This window comes from Chelonia mydas, chromosome 3 (genome assembly GCF_015237465.2).
Source record: "Chelonia mydas isolate rCheMyd1 chromosome 3, rCheMyd1.pri.v2, whole genome shotgun sequence".
Taxonomy (NCBI): domain Eukaryota; kingdom Metazoa; phylum Chordata; order Testudines; family Cheloniidae; genus Chelonia; species Chelonia mydas.
In genome coordinates this window covers 103,036,725-103,049,149 of record NC_057851.1, presented here as the reverse complement: position 1 = coordinate 103,049,149, position 12,425 = coordinate 103,036,725, and the positions used below count along the sequence as shown (strand labels likewise).

At 43.3% G+C, this 12,425-nt stretch overlaps 1 long non-coding RNA gene across 2 annotated transcripts in view; it reads right to left on the bottom strand.

Moving 5' to 3' along the window:
• LOC122465067 overlaps nt 1-12,096 on the bottom strand; it is a 101,222-nt gene extending 89,126 nt beyond the window's left edge. For both annotated transcript variants that reach the window (XR_006289627.1, XR_006289628.1), the window contains exon 1: nt 11,976-12,096. This is a non-coding gene — a long non-coding RNA (uncharacterized LOC122465067). The remainder of the gene's footprint in view (nt 1-11,975) is intronic.
• Between the last annotated feature and the right edge of the window lie 329 nt (nt 12,097-12,425).

The window sequence follows — 12,425 nt, the reverse complement described above, 5'->3', positions numbered from 1 at the left end:
ATAGGACTCCTCAGGCGATTGCTATCACTGAAGGATGAATACTAAAATAGCCGGGGGAGGAGGAGGAGGAGGTTCTTGGTAAAAATGGAATGCTAACCAAATGCTTTAATGCGATACATTTAGGTTTTTTGCACCCTGCAGATAAACAGGAAAATTGTCTCCATTCAAATATATCTCTAATATGCATTTCCTTCCACCTCCAAACCTATTTGAATTACATCAAATTTACCTGTATGAAAATAGAAGTCATCATTGGATTTTACACATTTCAAAGCATAGTTTTACTGTGATAAAAGAATAATAACGCTATGACACACTGTGAAGAACTCTATTTTAGAAAATTATCATGCAAGACTTGGTTCAGATTTATAATAATAAGTTTGGGTATAGCCCACTAATGCTTATCTGTCCTGTGTGTCAGTAATGAGTGAAAGGCCTTACCCATCTGATGATTGTTTGGTGACCTATTTGAAATGAGTTGTTGTTCTCAAGTTCTTTACTACTGAAGAGGTGTTCATGTCACAGAAGCAGCCACTATGGTTAGAACTAATTGGTACTTTTATAGAAGTTTCAGCAGAGAGAGCAAATACTGAATAGTTACGGAGGCGGTCTACACTCACACACTTAGGCCACATCTACACTACAAATTTTGGTTGACAAGTTATACTAACTGCTGCATCTTTATACCATTGGCATGAACACTTGGCTTGGCTCTGTGTGAACTCACCAGGAGTGCTTGTGTCGATGCACAGTGAAGTGCACCATGGGGAGGTGTCCCGGTATGCATCTTGCCATCGTCCAGTACGTAGGACAGAAACTAGTTGCATGGGGGTGACTAGGAGGCAGGGGTCAAGTTTCCATCACACAATTTTCTCCATCCTCTAATGCCACCCATATCCCATAATTTTCACCGCTTTTTCTAAAATCCCACAAGGTAACTTTTCAGTGTCTCTGACAGAAGCATGGAACTCTGCACTATTGTTATGAGCGTTGCAAACACAGGATGAAAGATCCTCCAGTATTTTCTGTGCTGCAGGGGAAAAAACCACAACAATGGACAGATTGTTGTGGGATGTAGCAAAAAGTAATTCAAGGTTGTTGATGGTATTCACACAGAGCAGCTGCAGAAGGTGGAATGCTGCTTCTGGGACTAAGAAATGAGCTCTGACTGGTGGGATCACTGTGATGCTGGCAGACCAGGTACCAGCTCATGCCAAGGTCCAGGGCCTCACTGAATATTGACAAATGCATAGCTGGAAACCAGTCTGGCTCACCTGTGGGTTAATATACTTACAATAGATATTAGTGTTATAAGAAGATGCTTGTAGGATGCTGCATGTATTAATCCTGTTTATAACATCTGTATGCCAGGGTATGAAGTTATATTGCGTGTTTGCATTGTAAACCTCTGTAATTGTGTAGGTCACCAAACAGGAAAAGAAGAACTAATTAAGGTAAAGGATTCATCCTGCACACAAGATGGCCCATTGAAGGCAAATGAGGCATTGTGTAGCATCAAAGGACAGAGACCTTGTGGATTGCATTCCTCACTCCCTCCAGAAAGGGGAGACCTATGTATGAACTCATCCCATCAGTTTGGATTCTGGGATGAAGGGGATAAAAATCCCTGACAGGGAGAAATTTGGTCTCTTTATGCTGCCTGGACTCAGAGGAGCAAAGATTCCTAAACATAAGCAAGAGATCCCCGTGCTGCTTGGCATGGGTCAGCCCTAAAGGACATCAGAGCTGCTTATTATAGAAGCTTATATTACTTTTTTAAATCTAAGACTAACTTGTTTCTGTGTGTATGTTTCCTGTTTTAACCTTGTAAATAACTCATTTCTTTTCTTAGTTAATATATCTTTAGTTTATTAGAGGACTGGCTTCAAACATTGTCTTTGGTTTGAAATCTGAGTACAATTGACTTGGGGTAAGTGACTGGTCCTTTGGGACTGGGAGTAACCTGAATATTGCTGTGATTTTTGTTGTAAAGTGACCATCTATCAAATAGTCCAGCTTGCCTGGGTGGCAAGATAGACTGGAATGCTCCAGGGGACTAACTGTTATAGTGCTTTAGGAGTTCACACTTGTTACTGGGTTGGTGAAATCTAATTCTAGACCATATAACCAATTTGAGGTTTCTGTCAGTTTTTTGACAGTCTGCCCTGAGGTTGGCACTCATGGTCATAAGCCACTCCAGACAGCATGACAATCACCTTTTAATGCAGGTTTGCGATGACGAGCAGCGGCTGCAGCTCTTTCAGATGCACAAGGCCACATTCCTGGATCTGTTTTTGGAGCTCATTCTAGCCCCCCAGGGCAGAGAGCTGCACTGACAGTTGGGAAGTGAGAGGCTATTGCTCTGTGGAAGTTTGCAATGCCAGATTGCTACCTGTCAATGGAAAATCATTTTGGAGTTGGAAAACCCACAGTGCCATGCAAGTGTGCAGGGCCATTACTTTTCTCCTGCTATGCAAGACCATGACTCTCGGCAATGTGCAGGACACAGTGAATAGATTTGCAGCAAGGGGGTTCTTGAGCTGTGGTGGGCGGGGGGGATAGATGGAATACCTATCCCTATTTTGGCACCAGCCCACTTTGCCACAGAGTACATCAACAGAAAGGGCTACTTTTCCATGCTTATGCAAGAGTTGGTGGATCACTTGGGAAAATTCACTGACATCAGTGTTGACTAGTCAGAGAAGGAGCATGTTGCTCGCATCTTTAAGAACACAGGACAGTTCAAAAAGCTGCAAGCAGGGTCATTCTTTCCTAACTAGTGGATTACTATTGGCGATGTTGAAATGCCAATAATGATCCTGGGGAACACAGCCTAGCCCTTGCTCCCCTGCCTCATGAAGCTGTACACCTGCCACCTCAACAGCACCAAGGAACGATTCAACTACCTGCTCTGCAGGAGCCAAATCACAGTTGAATGTGCTTTTGGTAGATAGAAGGGACATTGGCCTTGTTTACTTTCAAGATTGGATCATGGTGGGAAATATCCAATGGGTATAGCTGCCTATTGTGTCCTGCATAAATATATCTGTGAGGCAAAGGATGAAAAACTGCCGTCAGGGTGCAGGGCAGAGTGGCTGTCTGCAGCGTTTGAAGAGCCAGATGCAAAGGCTACTAGAAGAACTCAAAGCAGAGCTATTTGGTTCAGGGAGGCCTTGAAAGAGCACTTTAACAGTCAGCAACAGTAATGTGGTGTGCTAGACTGCGCTCTACCTGTTCCTGACATTTTGGGGGCTATTAGGAATTGTGTGGTGCTTGGCGTACATGGATGAATATACCACTGTGTTAATGCACCTGTTCGTTTTCCAGTGCTTGCTGTACTTTTATAATTATTACAGTGTTTGTCACTGATGCTATGAGTTCTGTCACCCTGTACAGTAACAAGTAGTGGGTGCTCTCAATAGTGCTAGTCATTCTGCAGCAGATAAACCTGAATTATACCAAATAGATTTTTACTGTGTACCAAAACCAGTGCAAAAAACTATGTGCAATTAACAAATTCAATCAAAACTTCTGAAATAAATTAATGGGCCAGAACTTAAGAGGAGAGGGCATTCGTGTCCATTTCGGCTACACAGATAGCAAGCGTGGCTTTCACAGGAGAGCCCATATGAAGCTGTAGTTGTCCTTACTGTTCCCAGTGTGGACTGGTAGAGGTAGAGATGCAGCCCCTGATGTCATGTGAAATATTGGGAGGCGTGGGGTGGTGCTAAAATGGAGTTTTTCCATTGGCTGCAAACAGACGCAGGTCCATGACTATTGAACCTGTAGGTCAACAAGAGTTTGAAGCATGTGTGTTTGCTGCTGGAAAAGCCCCATTATGTTCTTGAGCATTTCCCTCTCCTTTTCCTGCTGGGACTCTCTCATCTCCACTCTTTCCTTCTCTATACAGTCGGAAATATTCATCCTCCAGGCCCTCTGTTCACAGTCTGATGTAGCTCTGTCTTGCAGGATCTCACTGAACATATCTTCCCATGTCCTCTTCATTTTCCTCCTTATCATGGTCAGGTATTGCATCGGGAGGCGGGGAGGGAGGGAAGCCATAAAGGCCACAAAGGCAGCAGGTACAGATAAAACACACAGCAATATCATTGTCAGAATAGTCACAATGGAAGGTAAAAATAATGTTTCAGAACTCCTGTTGCTCCCCTAAAGTTTTAAACAAGACACGCTTATTGATGCTTCAGCATGGGAGCACTTCTGCACAGCTCTGCTTTCCAGTCCCAGGCATAGTGAGTATGGCCCAGCAGGGGTGGTGGGTGGAGCAAGAACAAAAAAATAAAATTTCAACCCCCTATTTCCTTGGGTACAAGTCCTGGCACTTCCCAGGCGATTTTGGCTGATCTCTCTCCTGAGAGTAACAAAGGGACAGAGTACAGCTGCTGCTGCTGGCATCCCGAAGCCACCTCGGCTCCTGTGCCGCTAACCTGTTTACTGGAACTGTACCTATCAAAGTCATCATGGACTGGCATGGGAAAGCCTCCTACCACAGAGAAAGAAATAAGGCTGCCATCCCTAGAAAGCTTCGGGAAAGGAATGCAGAGTACCTCCATCAACATTTCCTCGCAATGTCTCAGGAGGATTCAAAGGACATCCCTATGTGCATAAACAAACTGCTCCACCTGCCCCCACCGCAGGTACCCAACTCTACAGGGGAATTAAAAGTAGATAACAACTCTACCTTTCTTCTAATGTAAGTAAATTAATGGAAAGTCACTACCTGTGTCCTGCTACACTGGGGTCAGGCACCAGCTGTACGTTGTAATGGGAAATGCAGTCACACACTTACCTCAGGTTCCTTCCCCTGCCTCAGGCTTACCCTGGCTAAGCTGCTGGGAATGACTGGACTGCAGTGGAGCCTTGACTAGATCCTGGCTTGCAGGATAGCTCAACCCCCACAGTTACATGTCTCTCATCCTCCACTGCCTCTTCCTGCTCTTCCTCCACACTGCTCACAGCAGGGGTTTGTGTCTCGGGTACCACTGAACTATCCATGGTGACCTGCAGGCTGCTGGTGGGGTATCCTCCAAATACATGTAGCTCACTGTAAAAGTGGCAGGTCTAAGGATCAGCACCAGATCAACTGTTGGCCTCCCTGGCCTTCTGGTATGCCTGCCACAGTTCCTTCACTTTCACTCGGCACTGCTGTGATCTCTGTCATGCCTCTTGCATCCCCCATGCAGGCCTCTCATAGATGTCTACATTTTTATGACTGCTCCGAAGCTGTGCTTGCACAGCCTCTCCTCCCCAGAGGCCCAAGAGATCCAATACCTCCTCTCTACTCCAGACCGGAGTACATCTGGAGCATGTAGCTGGCAGAGTCCATTGGGCAGTTGCACATGACAAGGGAAACCTGCTAGGTGTGCTCACCAAGATGGGCAGTCAGCAAAAGGCATTTCAAACATACACAGTGTTTCTGAAGGGGAGGGACAGCTTGCGGTCTTCCTGACCCCTGAGGAGTGAAGTTCACAAGTGTGACCAGAGTGGTCAGTGACAGGCATTGTGGGTCAGCTCCTGGAGGACAGTTAGGGTTGATATAGATCATATGGTGTCTACACATATGGTGTCAACCACAGTATGGTGACCATGCTCAATGCCATTCAGGGATGTGGTGTTGCTATGTTGCCGGAATGGTGCACGTACATGGGCAGGAGACAAATTTGAGCATAGACCCATGCACAACAAGGTTGACACAATTTTTAAGATGGTGATCTTAATATACTATATAGCTTGCCTGATGATGTGCTATATAGTATATTTTCTGTAGATGAGCAGAGGACTTAAGGCTCCAAGGCTGTCAAGCCAATACCTGAACACTAAAATGAAATTTGTGACTCATTCATTCTGTTTTAATGTTTGTAAGCTACATTGTTCTTGAATTTTTATTTTCGGTTTAATTTTCATACTACAAATAACTGTCAAGATTACAGGTCCATTTTAAATGGGAGTACCAAGAACAGCAGTCATTCTTCAGTTGTTTTAATGTCCTTATATAAACATCTGTAAGCACCAGGCCAAAAGCCTGATCGTGAAGCCAACAAAGAGATGTAGTCCTGCGCGTGTAAAGCTGTCCTATGTAACTTAACTTATGTTCCTCTTTAAGACTCAAGAAGGTACAAGTCAAATGTGAGCTTTCTGCATACCCTTTATCATCATATGTCTCTCTATTATAGCCCAAGGGTAACTGCATTCAAAGAAAATCGCTAAAATAGCAAGCATTTGGCTGACTTCATTTAGCCAAAGTTCTAACGACACATGTTGTTCACATGCAAAGTGAGATACAATCTCTGGTGAGATGCAAGCTCTAGGAAGCTGATAAGACAGGATGAAATGTTTAATGAATGCTATTGCTGTCCACTCAGATAGCTAAAAAGAGAATTTGTATGATAAAATCTTAAATCTGTGAAAGTAATTGCTTCTGACATCTCCAACTAGGCAGCAGGCTGCCCAAACATTGCTGTTCAGTCAAATTCTAAGGCTAATGAAGTGAGAAGAACACAGTGTAGATACAAATTAAAACCTACTTGTGACAAACAGTGTAGGGTTTTAAAACTCCCTTGTTTTGTGTAGAGAGTAAAAATAATCTGTTCATAATAATCCCACTTTTGTATTTTTAGAAAATGCTGTAGATCTGTGATTCACAGCAAGAAATGGTCATAGGGTAATTCTAATATGTTAAGGAAACCATACATTCCTGTAGTGCACCCTTGTAGATTCTTTTTGTAGATTTTACACTGTGGAGGAAATGAAGTATAAAAAAATGTACTACTTCAGAAGGGATAAATCACAATTTGCTAGCATTCTCTTTTTTTACCATCCTCTCTACAGCTTACTCAAACATTTAAAAGTCCAGTTTTGCTATCCGTGCGTGTCTTTCGTTTCTGATGGGAATTTTATTTACAAAGTTGAAATCTATGGGCCTTATTTTCAAATTTAGTTGACCAAGTTAGATACCTTAAATGCCTTTGTTATCTAGGTGCCTAAAAGGGTCCTGATTTTCAAATTTGCTGAGCATATGCACTGCTCATTAACTTAGGTGTCTTGGCTGGGAGTTGTGAGTACAGCGTCTTTGAAAAAAAAATCAGACCACCTAATTTCAGACACTCAAATTTGAAAATGTTGGCCATAGCACATCTAAGATAAAGAACCAATAGCTAATTGATCATTTTTGATAGTGGGATCAGTGCTAAATACTATACTAGTTCTTGAGCTATACCATCAGTAGCAAATTCCTACACTTTTAAAATATTTGATTGTTCTCTGATGTTGGTACATGACCAATGGCACTTTCTTACCTCTATGGATGTATCTATGTCTATGAAGTAGACACAATAGCACTGTGTGGGGGGAGGGGTTAGAGACAGAGTTAGAGAACTGAGCACTCTCAAATTTGCTGAGGGCCAATGGTGCAAACATTTGAAGGGAAGACACATTGCGCTCTGATGAACACTCATTAACATTATTTGATACTCTCTGGCATAACAGAAGCCTTTGATAAACATGCTATTAAACCCCTGTGAATAATGGAAAACCAAGATAAAAAAGCAGAAGCCATTTCATATTTAATATCAAAATATGCATCATACAGTTATTGCATTCCCACAGAGAGAATGCCTCCCTCTAACTTGAAGCCACAAGATTTGAAGGACTTGCGTTCCCAGTGGCTTCAATATGGCATTACATGTTCTTCCAGATCAGCCTAGTGACACAGTCCAGGATCTTTGAATTAGAACAGTTACATCATTCAAACTCCTTGAATCATTATGCACATTAACCTTGAGAGTTATCATTAGAGAGTGTTCACTGATGCACAGATAACCACAGACCAGACAGGAAAAAAATAGTAGAACCAGGGTTCAAGGTCAGATGTCACCCAAGATTGCACATACTGTGTAAAAGAGTTTGCTAATAATGATGCAGATAAGATTCCTCAAGGACAATTTTTCAATCAAATTTTTCAATATCATTGTGGACACTGCCATCAATTTTATGAAGAAGCATTACGAGCAATTTAGCAAGCACACCATCTACTGGACTTTTCTCTACAACATAAAAGAGCTTTTAGAGGACATTACCTAGCTCATTGAGAAACCTGATATTTTCCATCTTGGTGAATCAGACTAGCTGTTTAGGTTCACCTGAATTCAGCAACCCATATTTTTTTACTTCGAGGCTTGTGTAAACCCAAAATCTCAAAGTATAACTCAAAACTTAAGTGTGGCAGGTAGTGAAATGTGATTACTGTTTTGCTACAACTTATGCACATAGTTAAACCACCCTGGGTAAAATTTTCAAAAAGCACCTCAGTCCTATTTTCAAAAGTGACTTAGCATTTAGGGGTAGGTCTACACTGCATTGTAAACCCAGGTCTGTGAAACCCTTGATTAAGAATTTGGTGTTCACACTGCATTGTAAATCTGGGTTTACAATTGCTGGACCTGGATCTCATAATCATGCTTACATATCCATACTGCACTATGCAGACCTGACTCGGATCTGTGGCTTGAACTGCATCCACTGTATAAAATGACAGGCTTGGACCTGAATCTCAGTGGAACTCGGGCTCAGAGGGTGGGTTCTTGGATTTAGCTGACCTGAATCAGGCCAATTTGTGTGTGGACAGTAGGAGGGTTTGGGCTCAAATCTGAGTCTGAGCCCAGGTTTAAAATGCAACGTAGACATAACTTAGAAGGCTAAGTTCCATTGAAAGTCAGTGGGACTTAGGATACAGTCCGCAGCAGTGAGCCTCCCAGCCTGGGTCAGACTCAGACTTGCACTAGCATTCTAAAAGTAGCTGTGTAGACAGCCCTTTGAAGTTGTGGCTCAGGTTCTGAAGCCTGAGGGTGGGCTCAGCATTGTAACACCTATCTTTAGACGCCCTGATGCCCAGTAGAATACTCAGCCCTTAGTTAAGGGGGCAGGCTCCCTATGCAATGCACATGGAGAGTCAAGCACCTAAGAACAGGAATCATAGAAGCCAGCAGACTGAGTGGGGAGCTGCCTAGTAGGAAATGCTGAGGACACAGTTGTGGCTTAGGCTGCACCCCTCAAAGAGAATATTGTATTCTAAGCCAGGTCAGTCCTTTCTCACAAAAAACTGAAAAGGTAACATGGCTAATCTACCTATAGCCCACTGGTAAATACTTGGGGAGGCCCAGGTTCAAATCCCTTCTTAGCTGATTCAGAGGGCAGTCCTGAACCGAAGTTTCCCATGTCCAAGGTGAGTGCCTGAACCACTGGGCTATCAGGTATTCTGGGCTGGGTATATCAGTGTCCCCTGTTGAGGGTCTTCTACTTCACATTATATTTGTATAAAATATTTAAATAGTCATTGGACCAGAGAGAGTGTGAAAGACTCTATAAAGTAGTGGTTAGCATTCTGTTGGCAGCCCCAGGTTCCACTGTACTATAGGCACACACCTTTCCTCCTCCATTTTGTGCAGCGCCCAATCCAGTAAGCATGCTCTTAGGCCATCTCTGAGAATGCCTACTGGATCAGGACCCTCAGACAAGATAGGTGGGGCAATGCCAAGCCTGGTGATCTTGCTGGGGCTTAGGCACCAAGCACTTTGTGGTGTAAGAAATTAAGCAACTTTGTGCATGCACACAGTGGATATGTAGGTGTCACAGGGACTTTACCAGGGGAAACTTAGGTGCTCTAATGACTTTAGATGCCTACAGGGTTAGGTGGGAACGGGGTGTTAAGGATCTACTTTTTGGACTTAGGCCTTTAAATCCCTTTGTGGATCTAGTCCTTAGTGCCTAAGTCACTTTTTAAAAAAAATTGGACTTTGGTTCCTAAATCACTTAGGCACTTTTGATAATTATACCAACTATTATTTTTGTTACCTTATGCCCCTGCCTCATCCAGCCTACCTGTTTGTTTCACTAACGTGTTCAGCTCTTGGGGGCAAGGACTGTCCTTTTGTTCTGTGTTTGTACACTGCCTAGCACAAAGGAACTCAGGTCCATGACTGGGGCTCCTAGGCACAAATAGTAAACTAACTGGAGCCAGGACTGTCCTGTACAGTGCTTAGCCCAGCAGGACTCCATCCTGGCTGAGGACTCTAGGGGCTACTGCAATATCAACGATTTATGTTTTGGTATGATTTCTGATTAATCTGGATGACTTTTGTTACATGTAAGGATTTATTTTTACTTACTAGCACGTGCTCATCCATACAATAAACTGTGCTAAACTCCACCAGGTACATGACAAAACCTTTCCCTGGTGTAGGGTTCATTTGACCAGAGGCAGAAACTTGATGAGGGCATGAAGGCCAAATAGTTAAATGTGATAGCAGACATTTAGCTTTACCAAATACCAATACCTAGTTATAAATCCCTTCCTAATTTCTCTCACCATCACACTCCTTCCCATTGGCCCAGGATTTCACCACCCTTCCTCTGTTTCACACCCTTTTGCAGTATTCTGGCTGGCTCCCTCCCTTCTCCCCAGCTCTAAAATCCTGTGCTGGTCTTTTCCATTGGCACAGCCTTATCCCACTCACTTCTATAAGCATGTCTTTTTCCTGACGCCAATGACCACTAAGACCCACTTCTGCTGGCCTAGCTCCTTCCTCTCACACCTCCTGGGACCCAGAGGCTCTAATCCTTCTCCCTAACCTAGCTCACTACCACTGCCCCTCTAGATTCATAGTCAGTATTTAAAGACTACTCCAGTCAGTAATTTGGTAGTCAGTGCTTATGAAAAAGTGACAGATTTCTAACCAAATGTTCCTTATGACTGTCTGATGCACTCTCAGGAATCTATCATGGTTTGGTGGAAATGGCACTGTATTGGGCATCAAGAGACCTGGGTGCTAGTCCTGGCTTCTGAACTGCTGTAGGACCTTGATCAAGTCACCTGACTTTTCTGTGCCTTAATTTCCTCATATTTGTAAAGAGTTTTGAGATCTGTGGATGAAGAGAGCTACAAGATCTAAATATACATAGGGCACTTATCACTATATATCCAAGCACCTAATACAATAATTAAGATAGCAAACATCATATTGGATTCTGCTCTTCTCCTCTCCCATGGTCTTGATACCTCTGTTTGTTTAGGAGTTGAAGGCTCGCACATATGTTTTATCTCAGCTCTCATAAGCATCAGCCTGGGCACTATTAGCTGCAATGTTCCAATGAGTCATGAATGGGCAAGCAGGGAGGCAGGATCCTGAGCCAGCCCAACTTGAGCTGAGATTCAAGACCTTCAGTGAGAAAATCATCCGAGCCTCCATGACATGTTTACTTTCCTAATGAAACCTGGGTTGGGCTTTAGGCATAACGTTTTAGATAGTATTCTAACTCTGCAGGGGGGGAAGTGCAGATTATAACAAAATCCAGCCATGATTTGACACTTGAAGCAGATGTACTCCGAAGAAGGAGCAGCACACACTAAGTGCTCTCCCAGCATTTCTGATATCCATGGCTGCTGCCACCCACAGCTTCTCAAGCTGAAGCTCATAAACATTTATCAGCAGTTGACAATGCATTTGGAAAGACTGAGCTCTCTGGAAACTTGCTTTGCTGAGGAAACACAGGAAAGTTGGATTGCTTACAATGAAGCGATTGAAGCCTTTGCCAAGAAAAATGCATGCAAGTTTCATTATAACTATTAATCTAATAGGTTCACATCAAGCACTCTATTTAAATCAGAAACATATCTGTAATTTCCCATATTTGATTTTTCTATTAGATTTAGGTAGAAGGGAAAAGATGAAACAACAGGCTTGGGCCTGCAAGAGTCGTGGGTGAGCTAGAGATACCATGACCATTTTCTCCAGAATGGTGTAAATTGAAGATGGGTACAAATGTCTCCAGATAAGAGACCTGGACCTTTCCACCAGCAGCCACAATCAATTCTGTTTTTGCCATCAAGGCAGGCTCTTTTGTTCTTCTACCACACAAATGCAAGAAATATTGAAGAGTAACCCAAAAATGATAGTCCTGACCTGGACTGGTACTGTAGGGTCTTTTACTCCTCAGTAGCTCAAGGCCCTCCCTTAGCCTCAGACCTCCTGCCTTGTTACAGCCTTCCACTGATGTTCAGGAAAGTCAGTCAGTCCATCTGTCCCTGACCCTACACTCCCCATTACAGAGCTGGGTCCTTATTTATGTCTTCCAGATGGGAATCAGAGCCAATCATTAACTGCTGCTTAGCTGAATCAACTGATTCCCAACACCTGCCTGTTGGGCTTCTCCCTAGGATAGGGCTTGCTGCTCCAAGGCTCTGCAGGCCCTCAAAGGGGCAGACCATCTGCTACATACTCTCCACCTAGATCTCTAGTCAAACTTGCTGTTTGTGCTGCAGGCTGCACTCAAATTCTACTTCCAAATGCTCCTGAATTTAGGCACTTGAAATCTAGATTGAAATCAAAATTTTCCCCATATTTCAGGCATTC